Raw genomic sequence first — 11,920 nt, 5'->3', positions numbered from 1 at the left:
GAACGCAATGTTAAAGGCCATAGAACCACTCCAAAAATCTAAGTAAAGTCTCTCCAAACCGTAGCCGTGAGTGCCGTCAAAGGTGGGCAAAAGATGAAAAAAAGATCTCTCTAGAATACTCAAGTCACAGTATTTAAAGGGTCTGGAATCAAGCATCCGCATGGACATGTGGAATTTTCACACAGCTGTGTGGATTTCCAGAACTTGTTTCCGGCAAGCTATGAATAGTCATTTTACTATAGTAAACTAATACAGTACTTCGCCAAAATGCTCCCAATTCCACTCTTTTCATCGAGGCCACATGAATGGGCACACATTCATGCAGTGGATCACGTCTCGTCTTCATTGAAACCACATTGATGACACTCTTACTTGTATTACACAAGTAAGAACGCATGAGTGTGACTGCTTTTATGACCCTTCACTTTGTGTATTCGCTTGAGCACAATGGAGGTTGGTACACATCCACATGTCTTTGAGCATGACTTATGTCTTCACATTTGTTCAATCTAAGAACTTCATCAACAAATACATCCATGATCGATTTTTGCTTCCTTTCTTCCAAAATTGTTTCCACAACCCTAAATGCACAAAATAACATAAATACACATGCATAAGCGATAAAATCTGATAAAAGTGATGCTCAATGTAAGAAAAAAATACATTGACGGACCGAAAGGGCATATTGCCTATAGTAGAGAGACTAATTAACTCAAGGATTTTAGCAAAATTTTAACACCCTTTCCGCCACCGTTTTGAAAGGACAAAAATTTGGTGCCAACTTAGTTTCTAATAAAAAAAATCAAACAGATGTTAAACAACTAATAGTTAGAAACACCATAAAACTAAATCCAATAAGCAAAGAAAAATTAAAATTGATCATTACAAAATGTTTCAAAAATATTTAGTAAGAATAAAAAATTATCTCTCAAGACTCACAAAATCTTTGGTTTCTTTTTAGTAACACTTGACCATCTACATGTGAGCACATCCCAACTTTTTATTAAAATTTGGGAGCAACTTGTCACTGGGAATCCTTGACCATCTAAATAAGAGCACATCCCTCTTCTTTCAAGGACACTGTGATGTGTGATGATAGAAATGTGGCTTGCAAGAATAATATTAACATAATTGAACTATAATTCCACTTACCAAATTACTAAAATTGATACTGTTAGGTTAACATTTTGCTTTTTTCAACCGGTGCGCATGGCGACCTGCATAGTTGTTTATAACCACATTTTCCCAAACATGATTATCAATTGTGGGGCAAGAAAACCATAAGTGGTTATTAGTAAATGTTCAGAGCGCCTCCCCGGTGAACAACTTCCCTAACCATCTTTATGAGAAATCGCTATAAGCCCGGGGAAGTGGATTCCTATTTTTTTTACCAGTAAAACATAACATATGATGTCATTTAATGTTGTTTTTGGTTGTTGTTTATATTTTGAAATACTTCCCACCCGTACTTGCTCAAACTAAGAAATAAAGCATAATTACTAGTCACATCATCCTCATTATGCAATGGACATAATTGATGCTCATCTTTGTGAAATCCCATCCTCCTTCCGCTTCAAGGGAGCTTTATTCTCTTGGGCATTGATCTAGACTAATAGTAGCCACATCTCACTGGGACGGGACTGCACTCGGTGGAGCGCTTACCTCCGGCTATGCCCCATCGATATAAGGAGCATCATCAACCTCATCGAAGGTTCTAGGTGCAATTTCTGCAATTGTTAGTTGACTGTTGTAGCCCTTTGGATGGATGCCAGGCCATTCTGGAAGCCTTATGGCTTTTGGCCATTGTAGCACTTTGGAGGGATGCCAGGCCATTCTAGAAGCCTTATGGCTTTCTAGTCATTATAGCCCTTTGGAGGGATGCCAGACCATTATGGAAACCTTATAGCTTTTTGGCCGTTGTTGCCTTTTGGAGGAATGCTAGGCCATTCTAGAAGTCTTTTGGCCACGTTGCCATTGTAGCCTTTGGGGGGAATGTCAGGCCATTCGGGAAGTCTTACGGTACCATGGTCAAGGATGAGCAATGCGGCGAGGATCACGAGGATGAGAGAAATACAAAACTTAGCCATTTTGTTTTTTGGTTTTACAGAGAAGCCAATGTGCCCTAGGGTCTTAAACACTTTTCCTCTCCCTCTCACCAACACTTCTGACTGACACTCAAGTGGTTGATGCATAAATAGCCATTCAAGGAGCAAATTTAGCGCTTCACAGATGCACACCTAAAGAAGCTTTAATTGTGTAATCGGTTACTACAGTTACTCTAACGTAATGACCACTGATCCTTGCCGAAAGTGATGGCACAGGGAGTTTTGTTTCCAATACCACAACTTTGATTTCAATTATGGCTCTAATCCAACATTTACACACTATTTAATAGGCCATCTTAAAAGAGAACTAATTTGCGTTTAGTTCACAACATCTAAATAAAACCCAATGAAATTTTAACAACACATAATAGTTTGAGTAATATCAATATAAATGAATTACAAGAGATATCATATAAAAGGTGTATCTAAAAAATGAAATTTTTATTAAGACAATCTCATGAGAATATAAAAAACCAGAGCAAACTTCAAAAGCATTAGTTTTTGCTAGTTTTCAGTTCTGCTACCTGTATGGAGAGGTCTTCGAAGGAGTTAAAAACTATTATCTGTAAATGTTCCAAAAGAACCTCTCTTAAATCGGTTCCTTGTGGTATTAGTATCGATGGTTTCACTTTCTACTCTTATTTGCAAACCATTTAATATCTCTAAATCTTTTTCTTTGCTCTGTATTTCCTTCATCAAACCTTTGCTTGTGCCTATAAAATGAGATTCGGATATAGAATGTAGAGATAAGGTTAAAACTTTTGGGAGTTCTAAAAGAAATTGGGGAAGTATCACCGACTTGCTTCACTGTAAGTTGTTCAACTTGACCATGGAGCTGCTTCTCCAATAGCTTTTCTCATTGAGCTACACATGAAAGAAATTTTTAATATATTAAAAAATATGAGATGATTACTTTAATCATATAGATTACAGAATCACTGGATAAACAGACAAAAAGAGAAGTAGGAAAAAGTCATTACCTTTCTCCACTAAAACGTCTTGTGTTAGTTAAGATATGGGAAATACAGCTGCGCTTAATAGTAAAGTTAGTGATAAATGTTGGGGTTTTGCCTGAAATGCAATAGTGAAAAATGCAGAATTTACTGTAGTAATGTAATGTAGCACTGTTACTCTTCATATGCGGCCGGTATACGGGCGCACACTTGCTCGTGAACCTCACTAGCGAACCTATGCGGGCGCAAGCTTGCCCGTGAGCCTTTCTGTCTGCGAGGTTACTGTAGCACGAGTAATGTAGCACCAGTACTGTAGCAAAAACATTGTTCACATATAGGGTTCATGCGCTCGGAAACACGCTGTGAAACTCACTGGCGATTTTGTGCGGCCCGTATGCAGCCCACATAAGCTGCAAAACACCTTCAATAGCTCCCTTGAGGCTTCAATGCTCCTCCCAAGGATTGTACAAGGCTTCAAGGGTTCAAAACAACTCATAAAATGCTATCAAACCCCCCATTCGTGTTAGAATGAGATGAACAAACATACAACAACACAAGAAACGATTTTTAGCGTGGAAACCCTACAAATCAAGGAAAAACCATGGAACTCTTTAGACTCTCTTAAACATGTTTCCACTATGTTGACTTATGGGATAACACCAAGTTCTCTCTAGCTCACTAGAAGAATACATGTAAAGAACATGAATTTCACAAGAAAAGAGATTCAACACTCATACATCATCCATACACTAGGATGGTTTACAAAAGGACCTTAAGGAATGAGAGTTAAGGGATCAAACCAAAGGATTAGGAGAGATCCGGTGATGAAGCCTTCCAATCTTGCTTTCTCCAGGAACCCTAGCTCCACCTTCTCTTCCTTAGATGATGCCCTTTCACCTTTTCTCTTCTTTTCGCACAAAAAAACTGTGAATCGTCACACTCTCATTCTCATCAAAGATGAGAGCTTTTACCACTGTGAAATTCCCTTCAAGCCCTCCTCCATAAGTCAACATAGCTTCATTTTTTTTTAAACCATGGGCCAACCCAACAAATGGGTTGGACCCAACAAATCTCCCCCTTAGAACCATTTGGTGGGTTCTACCAGTCCTGCTCTTTCCCGACATGCTTCAAGCTTCTCCTTGGACAATGCCTTGGTGAACATATCGGCCCCATTCTCACGAGTGTGTATCTTCTCCAAGTACAACTCTTTCGCTTCAAGAACATCTTGAATCCAATGATATCTAACATCGATATGCTTGGACTTCGAATGGAATGTTGAATTCTTTGAAAGATGGATGGCGATCTGATTGTCACAATAGACAATACATTCTCTTGTTGCATACCCAATTCTTCAAGAAACTTCTTCATCCACAAAGCCTCCTTTGCAACCCCTCGAGAATTGCAATATACTCAGCTTTCGTGGTGGATAATGCAACACATCTGCAGCTTTTGATCGCTAAGAAACAGCTCCCTCGCAAAAAAATCATCATGAACCCTAAAACTGATTTTCTGGAGTCCACATCTCCTGTTATATCTGAATTTGTGTACCAATACAAAAAATGTTCACCTTTACCAAAACACAAACATACCCAGGAAGTACCTCTTAGATACCTCAATATCCACTTCACTGCAGGCCAGTGTTCCTTTCCCGGATTTGAGAGAAATATGCTCACAACGGGAATAACATGAGCAATATCTGGCCTCGTACACACTATGGCATACATCAAACTGCCAACAACGGATGCATAAGGAACTCGGCTCATCTCCTCCTTCTCTTTCTCACTTGAAGGACATTGACTTGAGCTAAGTTTAAAATGACCTTCAAGTGGAGAACAAATAGCCTTGGAATCCTTCATGTTGAACCTCTCAAGAACCTTGTCAATGTATTTTTCTTAAGACAACCACAACATCCCATTCATCCTGTCACGGGAGATTTTCATACCAAGAATTTGTTTAGCTGTATCTAAGTCCTTCATAGCAAAGGACTTTCTTAACTGTCTCTTCAGGTCTTCAATCTTGCTTGCATCACGACCAACAATAAGCATGTCATCAACATAGAGTAGAAGAATATTGTAGTCATCATTTGAGTGTTTCTTCACAAACACACAATGATTAGCAGATGTTCTAGTATATTCTTGAGTCATCATAAAGGAATCAAACTTCTTGTACCACTGCCTTGGCGCTTTTTTGAGTCCATACAAACTCTTTTTCAACCTGTACACTAGATTATCTTTTCCCTTGACTTTGAACCCTTCTGGTTGCTCCATATATATTTCCTCCTCTAAATTACCATGAAGGAATGCGGTTTTCACATCAAGTTATTCCACCTCTAGGTTTAGACTAGCAGCTAAACCAAGCACAACTCTGATGGATGACATCTTCACAACTGGAGAAAATATTTCTTCAAAGTCAATACCTTTCTTTTGATCGAACCCCTTCACAACCAGACCTTTGCCTTGTACTTTGGTTGTGAGCTATTACTTTCAATCTTCAACTTGTACACCCACTTGTTCTTAAGTGTTTTCTTGCCCTTAGGAAGCTTCACTCAAATCATAGGTGTGGTTCTCACACAAGGAACTCATCTCCTCCCCGCATGGCTCCAAACCACTCCCCGCTTCTTCTCATGTTGCATAGCTTCCTCATATGTTTTTGGCTCTCCCCCATCACTGAGCATAACATATTCATTTGTACTGTATCCGTTAGAGGGATGACGGTCTCTAGTAGATCTTCTCACTTGGGTTTTAACTGGTGGTGCTGGAGATGCTTCTTCAATTTCTTCAACTAGCTCCACATCTTCAACTGGAGGAACTTCATTTCTAACAATCTCATTTCCATTTTCTTGTACATCTCCCCCTTGAGCTGAACTCTATATAGGTGAAGGAACTGGATCAACACTAACAGTAATCTTAACTGAGGAATTAGAGGTCTCACCCTGCTCATCAAGATCAGTCATTTGGTCTGCTAGAAACACAACATCTCGGCTCCTGACAACCTTCCTGTTAACTGGATCCCATAATCTGTAGCCAAACTCCTCATGACCATAACAAAAGAAAATGCACTGCTTTGCTTTGTCATCAAGCTTGGACCTTTCATCTTTAGGAATGTCAACAAATGCCTTGTAGCCAAATACTATCAAATGAGTATAGGAGATATCCTTCCCAGTCCACACTCTGTTAGGCACATCACCATCTAGAGCTATTGATGGAGAAAGATTTATCATATCCACTGTAGTCCTCATAGCTTCCCCCCAAACGGACTTAGGAAGCTTTGCATGAGAGAGCATGCATCTGATCCTCTCTTCAATTGTTCTGTTCATTCTCTCAGCCACGCCATTAAGCTGAGGTGTCTTGGCTGGAGTTTTCTCAAGCCTGATGCCATGACATCTACAGTACTCCTCAAATGGCCCTCTGTATTCACCACCATTATCTATTCTCACTACCTTCAACTGTTTTCCTGTCTCCCTTTCAACCTTGACATGGAGATCCTTGAAGACATCAAGCACTTGATCTTTGGTCTTCAAAACAGTTGCCCAGACCTTCCTTGAATGATCATTAATGAAGGTCACAAAATAATGTCCACCCCCAAGTGTTTTGTCCTGCATAGAACAAACATCAGTATGCATCAAATCAAGAATATGAATAGAGTTTAACATTGAAAGAAACACACTAAGTGTTTTGCACAGTCAATACAAGCTTATTCAAATAAAACCTATGGCCACAACAAACAGGACTTATTACATGCTAATTAAATTGACGATGGCCTAACAATCCCTGCTAAGCTATCCGCCACACACCCCTACTCCTGATCTGAAAAAAATATCAACAATATTTATGAGCTTGACCACCCAGTAAGCCCACTAAAAATATAGGGATCACTTCAAAATCATAATTTATCAGAATGCAAACTCAACAAAACAAATTTATTGCAAGTAAACACTGTTGTCAAAAATTGAGCATATAGGTCCCCCAAACAACTATTGCCAAAACAAAATCACAAAATTCATATATTTACCCTCGGTGACCCGAGACAAAATTTATCAGAAGTCATATTTTTACTCTCGGTGACCAGAGCCAAAATTATCAAATGCTGCTATTCTTCACCGATGGCAAGCAGTGGGAAACTATAGTTTCACGATCAAAATATATGTCGACATAGTCACTGTTTAACCCCCACTGACAGGGTTATTGCATAGTTAATTGGGGACTAGTTTCTATGTCAAAATACTTCCTATTGACAAAACAATAAACTAATCGGGCAAATTACAAGACATTTACAGGAACGTGATCCCATTTTATCAAATGAAAATAAACCAGTTAATGTAATCCAAACATGAACAAATAATAAAAATAATAATATTCGCTAATCAGAAATTAAATAAAATACCTGAAATTCAGAAAATAAATAATCTGAATTTAAATAAATGAATTAATCATAAACTAAATAAATATTTGAAATTCAAAAATTAGAAAACCTGAATTTGATGAAATGAATTAAAAATTCAGATTTTAAATAAAATATCTGAAATTCAAAATTAAACAATCTGAATTTAAACAAATGAATTAAAATTCAGGAATTAAATGATCAGTATTTTTAACTAAATATTAAAGCTTTAGATAAATTTAAATCAAAATAATATATCATCAACATGGAATCTAAATTAATTTTAAAATAATTCCAAAAATAATAATAACTGAATGATTTAAAAATACAAATAAATAAAAAACAGTACTTTTCTCAAAAATTCCAGATATTCAAAAACTATAGGATGCACATATAATAAGATTTATATGTGGGATACTTACCTGATATTCGCTAAACTTCCAAAATCCAAATTGATCCCCAACTCAAGAAAACTCGACTCGAACACTAAATCAAAGCTCGACGAAGGACCCTAAACCCATTGGATGATTACTTGGGAGAGCAAGAAAATGAAGATCAAGAAGAACCTCACGCTCCTCTTCCAAGTCACAATTTGAAGCAACCAAAGGAGAAGGTTATATGAACTAATGCCAAAGAAAAAGAAAAAAAGGATTCAATGTTGAAAAAAATTTGGAGGGAGGTCCATGGAAGAAAGAAGAAAGGTATCACTCCTCCTCATCCAACACCTCAAGGAAAGAAGGTACAATTTTCACCTCTCTTTACTCATGAAAAATGTGAAGTTCATTCATTGATGTCATTGAATTTACCGGAAAGAAACAACAACAATTCATAGGTGACTGGGGGTAATTTCTCACTATTCGAACCCACGTAAGGTAATCGACAAGGTACGTCAGGCTCGTGACGTTAAACAAACGTTTTTTGGGAGGCAACCCAAGCATTTGGGGGTTTATGTTCATGTTTTCATGTTCTTTGTGTTCATTTTAATGTTCTTTTCGTATTTTCTTAGAGTTTTGAATTTGAATAAGTCCATGCTCACATTGCTTTGTGTATCATTATTATCGTCTAAGTTGTGTTTACTCATTTTTTCTTAATGAGAAACATGTGTTTTGGTTGTCATTTCATGCATTAGATCAAACTTTTAAGCCATTATTTCATGTTGGAGATGTTTTAGAACACCTTATGGCCATTCACATGCACTTTGAGAAGTGTTTAAAACCTTGAAATTGAATTCAAGGGGCATACGGCCTTAATGAGGCCCTCATTGAGGCCGTCTGCCCCATCCAAAGAGAAACACTTAGGGCATGCGGCCTTAATGAGGGCCTCATTGAGGTCGTCTGCCCTAAACTAAGAAAATGAGCTACTTCATATGGCCTTAATGAGGCCCTCATTGAGGCTATATGAAGTCAGGTCTCTTATGTTTTTTCTTGCCATCTTTTCTCTATCTCTTCACTATTCTTCTTCTCCAACCGAGTTCTTCCCTTTATTCAACATCAAACCTTGGCCAAATTTCATCCTCTCTTGTTCTAGATCATCTCCTAACCCCTTTTAGAAGTCGATCTAGTGATTTCATCAGAGCTTCACTCTAGTTTTCTCAAGTTTTTGTCAGTAAGAACTTAGATAACTTAGTTTTATTTTCTCCATTTCTTCTTGCTTTATTTGGTTTGTTTGTGGAATTTTTCAAGCATGGAGCTTGTCTTGTGTGATATGAACATCATGGTTATGTAATATCTTGATTTTATGCACAAATTTTTCGATTTTCATGATGATGGGGAACCCTTGCAAGATGAATAGTGTCCATACGGCCCCCATACGGCCGTATGGACCCTATTCACTTGTTTATTTCATTTATCTTGCCTTTTTAGTACCACATTCTGCATTCTCTAGATTCCTTTACTCCTTATATGATTTATTCTTGATGTAGGAATGCCGAACGTCAAGAAACTCACCTCCAAATGACCAAGAAATGATTCTCACACCCCTGAAGAACCCCATTTCTCTAGTGCTCTTCACAAAGAAAGATACGACATTTTGAAGACCAAACCTTTTGGTACCTTTCGTCATATTGAGTGGAGTATTCTAAGGGAACTTGGGTTGGATGAACAAGTGAAGGAATTATTATCTCATAATGGTTGGGCGAATTTGTTCTCAATTGATGATCCAACTTTTTGCCAACTTACATTGGAGGTGTTGAGCACCTTTGAGGCGAAGCAAGATGAAAGGAACGTCATCACTTGAAGACAAGGTGCCATTCGATTCCAAGCCTTTGGAAGGTTTCATAAAATGAATCACATGGAATTTGCAAAATACTTGGGGGTTTATGATGACGAATTCATTAGCATATCGCTGCTTAATCGACTCCACATTGATTATCTACCATGCATAAGTGCGGGCCAGTATTGGACTTCCTTAGAACCTAGTGACACCAAAAATACTCGGAAAGCTACTCGTATGGTGAACCCTATGCATAGATATGTTCATGCTCTCATTACACATTCTATTGGGGGTCGGAAGGATAGTACTGGAGTGGTTAGACAATCCGACTTGTTCGCCATGTATGGCATTCTTGAGCAGCACCCCATTCATCTTGGGCACCTTGTAGCCAAAGCATTCATTCATCAGGGTCAGTGAGTTTTTTTGGGAGCCATCTTTGTAGGACCCTACATCACTAGATTGATTCACGGTATGAACTTGTTGGACCGCACTCGAGGTATGACTATAGTCGGGGATGTGGCACCTCTTGGAGCGCCTATCTTGTGAGCAATTGGGTTATTAGAGTAAATAGTGGCACGTACAGACTTGCTCGACACTTGACCATGGGAGAATCCTGTCAGCGCGAACCAGATGAGTTATAGTCCGAGTCCGATGGTTCACCTACTCATGCTACTCCTGGCACTTTCTTTCCATCAGACTTCGACTCTCGTTTAAGGTTATGGAGGATGACATTCATGCTATACGTCATGAGTAGCGGATGCGAGGACCGATTTACCAAATTTTAGAGGGTCAGCTCTAGCTCACAGAACACTTCAATCAGTTCATCATCTCCTCCCATGGATCATCCTCACAGGCCATTACCGCTTCCTGCTCCATCGCCCCGCCATCTTCAGCAATGTTTGATGATCTATTTCATTTCTAAGCATGGACACTTGTTTTATTTCTGTAGTTTATTTGTGTTACTTTACTTTCTGCATGTGTGTTTGTTTGATTTTAATAAGTTAGGAAGGGGATGCCCTATCAACCTTGTGTAAGACCTTCTTACTTTATCTAGTTTGTGTGTTTGACTACTCCCTAGTATTTAATTCTTACAATTTAAATTTTTGTTTGGAATGATGATGTTCCTTTATGCCTTGCAGGGAATTAAGGGAGCTTGGTGAGCCTTTTCCACATTTCATGAAAGCTGGACCCGACATGAACAGCTAGCAATACCTTCTATTCGGGTCGCACCTTGCCCTTTGCACAAGATGAACCGGGGAAGTTCGTTTTCACCCTTCTCTATTGTTTTTATGGCACATATTGTCTTGTTCTTCATGATTAGTGTACATTGGGGACAATGTACAACTTTAGGTGTCGGGATGGGTGTATTCCATGTATTAGGGTTATAATATGCATGCTAGTGTTACCCATGATGGCTTATTCATTCTTGTGAGATTCTTCTAGCATGGATTAATGATTGATGTAAGTTACATATTTGTTGTTGGACTCTATTGAATCCTGTTTCAAATCTAGTACTGTCTTGTGCACTGAATTTTTTATTGATGCCCTGGGAATAGCCAACATGGCTACTCTAACTCTCTTATATGACTAACACACAACTTTGAGTATTTGGACTTAGAATAATAAGTTCTATCTTTCAATGAACTCTTAAGAACATCTAAGTCTTGTTGAGCTAGCCCTAGTTTTGTGGCATGCGAGTAGTCCCGAAGATGCGATCTAGGGTGAATGCAAAAAGAGTCTATGTCAGCATTCCTCTGCTAATGAAGCATGAATGCGCCTATGTAGAATATAATCGAGTAGTTGGGTGGCTCTTGTGCCTAACCAGCATGTGCACCCTCCAGAAGATTTTTTGTGCAGCTACGTTAGTCGGACTTGAAAAAAAAATAAATAAATAAATAAAAATGAAATGAAAATAAAAACCCTAGTGATCTTGTTGACTACCTACTAGAGGTTTTGAGAAGGAAAAAGGAGTTAGTTCAAGTTTAAGAGTTAGAAGGATCTTACTTGTTCATTGAAGTAGCACTTAGCATGTTAAGATTTAGTACTCTTTGTTTGTGCAGTGCTTAGCATCTAGAGTTGTACTGATTGAAGTCAGCAGGCTAGACCAGATCAAGGCAGATGAGATAGAAGGTTCACACACATGATACAGACATATAAGAGGTGAGACAGGATATTTCTGTTGTGCTTACTGTTTGTAACTCAACATCTGTGTGTCATGATCCATTGCTTGTAGAGTCTTGTATTTATGTAAGCCAAAGGTAATACATTTAG

This window comes from Dioscorea cayenensis, chromosome 9 (genome assembly GCF_009730915.1).
Source record: "Dioscorea cayenensis subsp. rotundata cultivar TDr96_F1 chromosome 9, TDr96_F1_v2_PseudoChromosome.rev07_lg8_w22 25.fasta, whole genome shotgun sequence".
Taxonomy (NCBI): domain Eukaryota; kingdom Viridiplantae; phylum Streptophyta; class Magnoliopsida; order Dioscoreales; family Dioscoreaceae; genus Dioscorea; species Dioscorea cayenensis.
Note: the sequence above shows the minus strand (reverse complement) of the source record.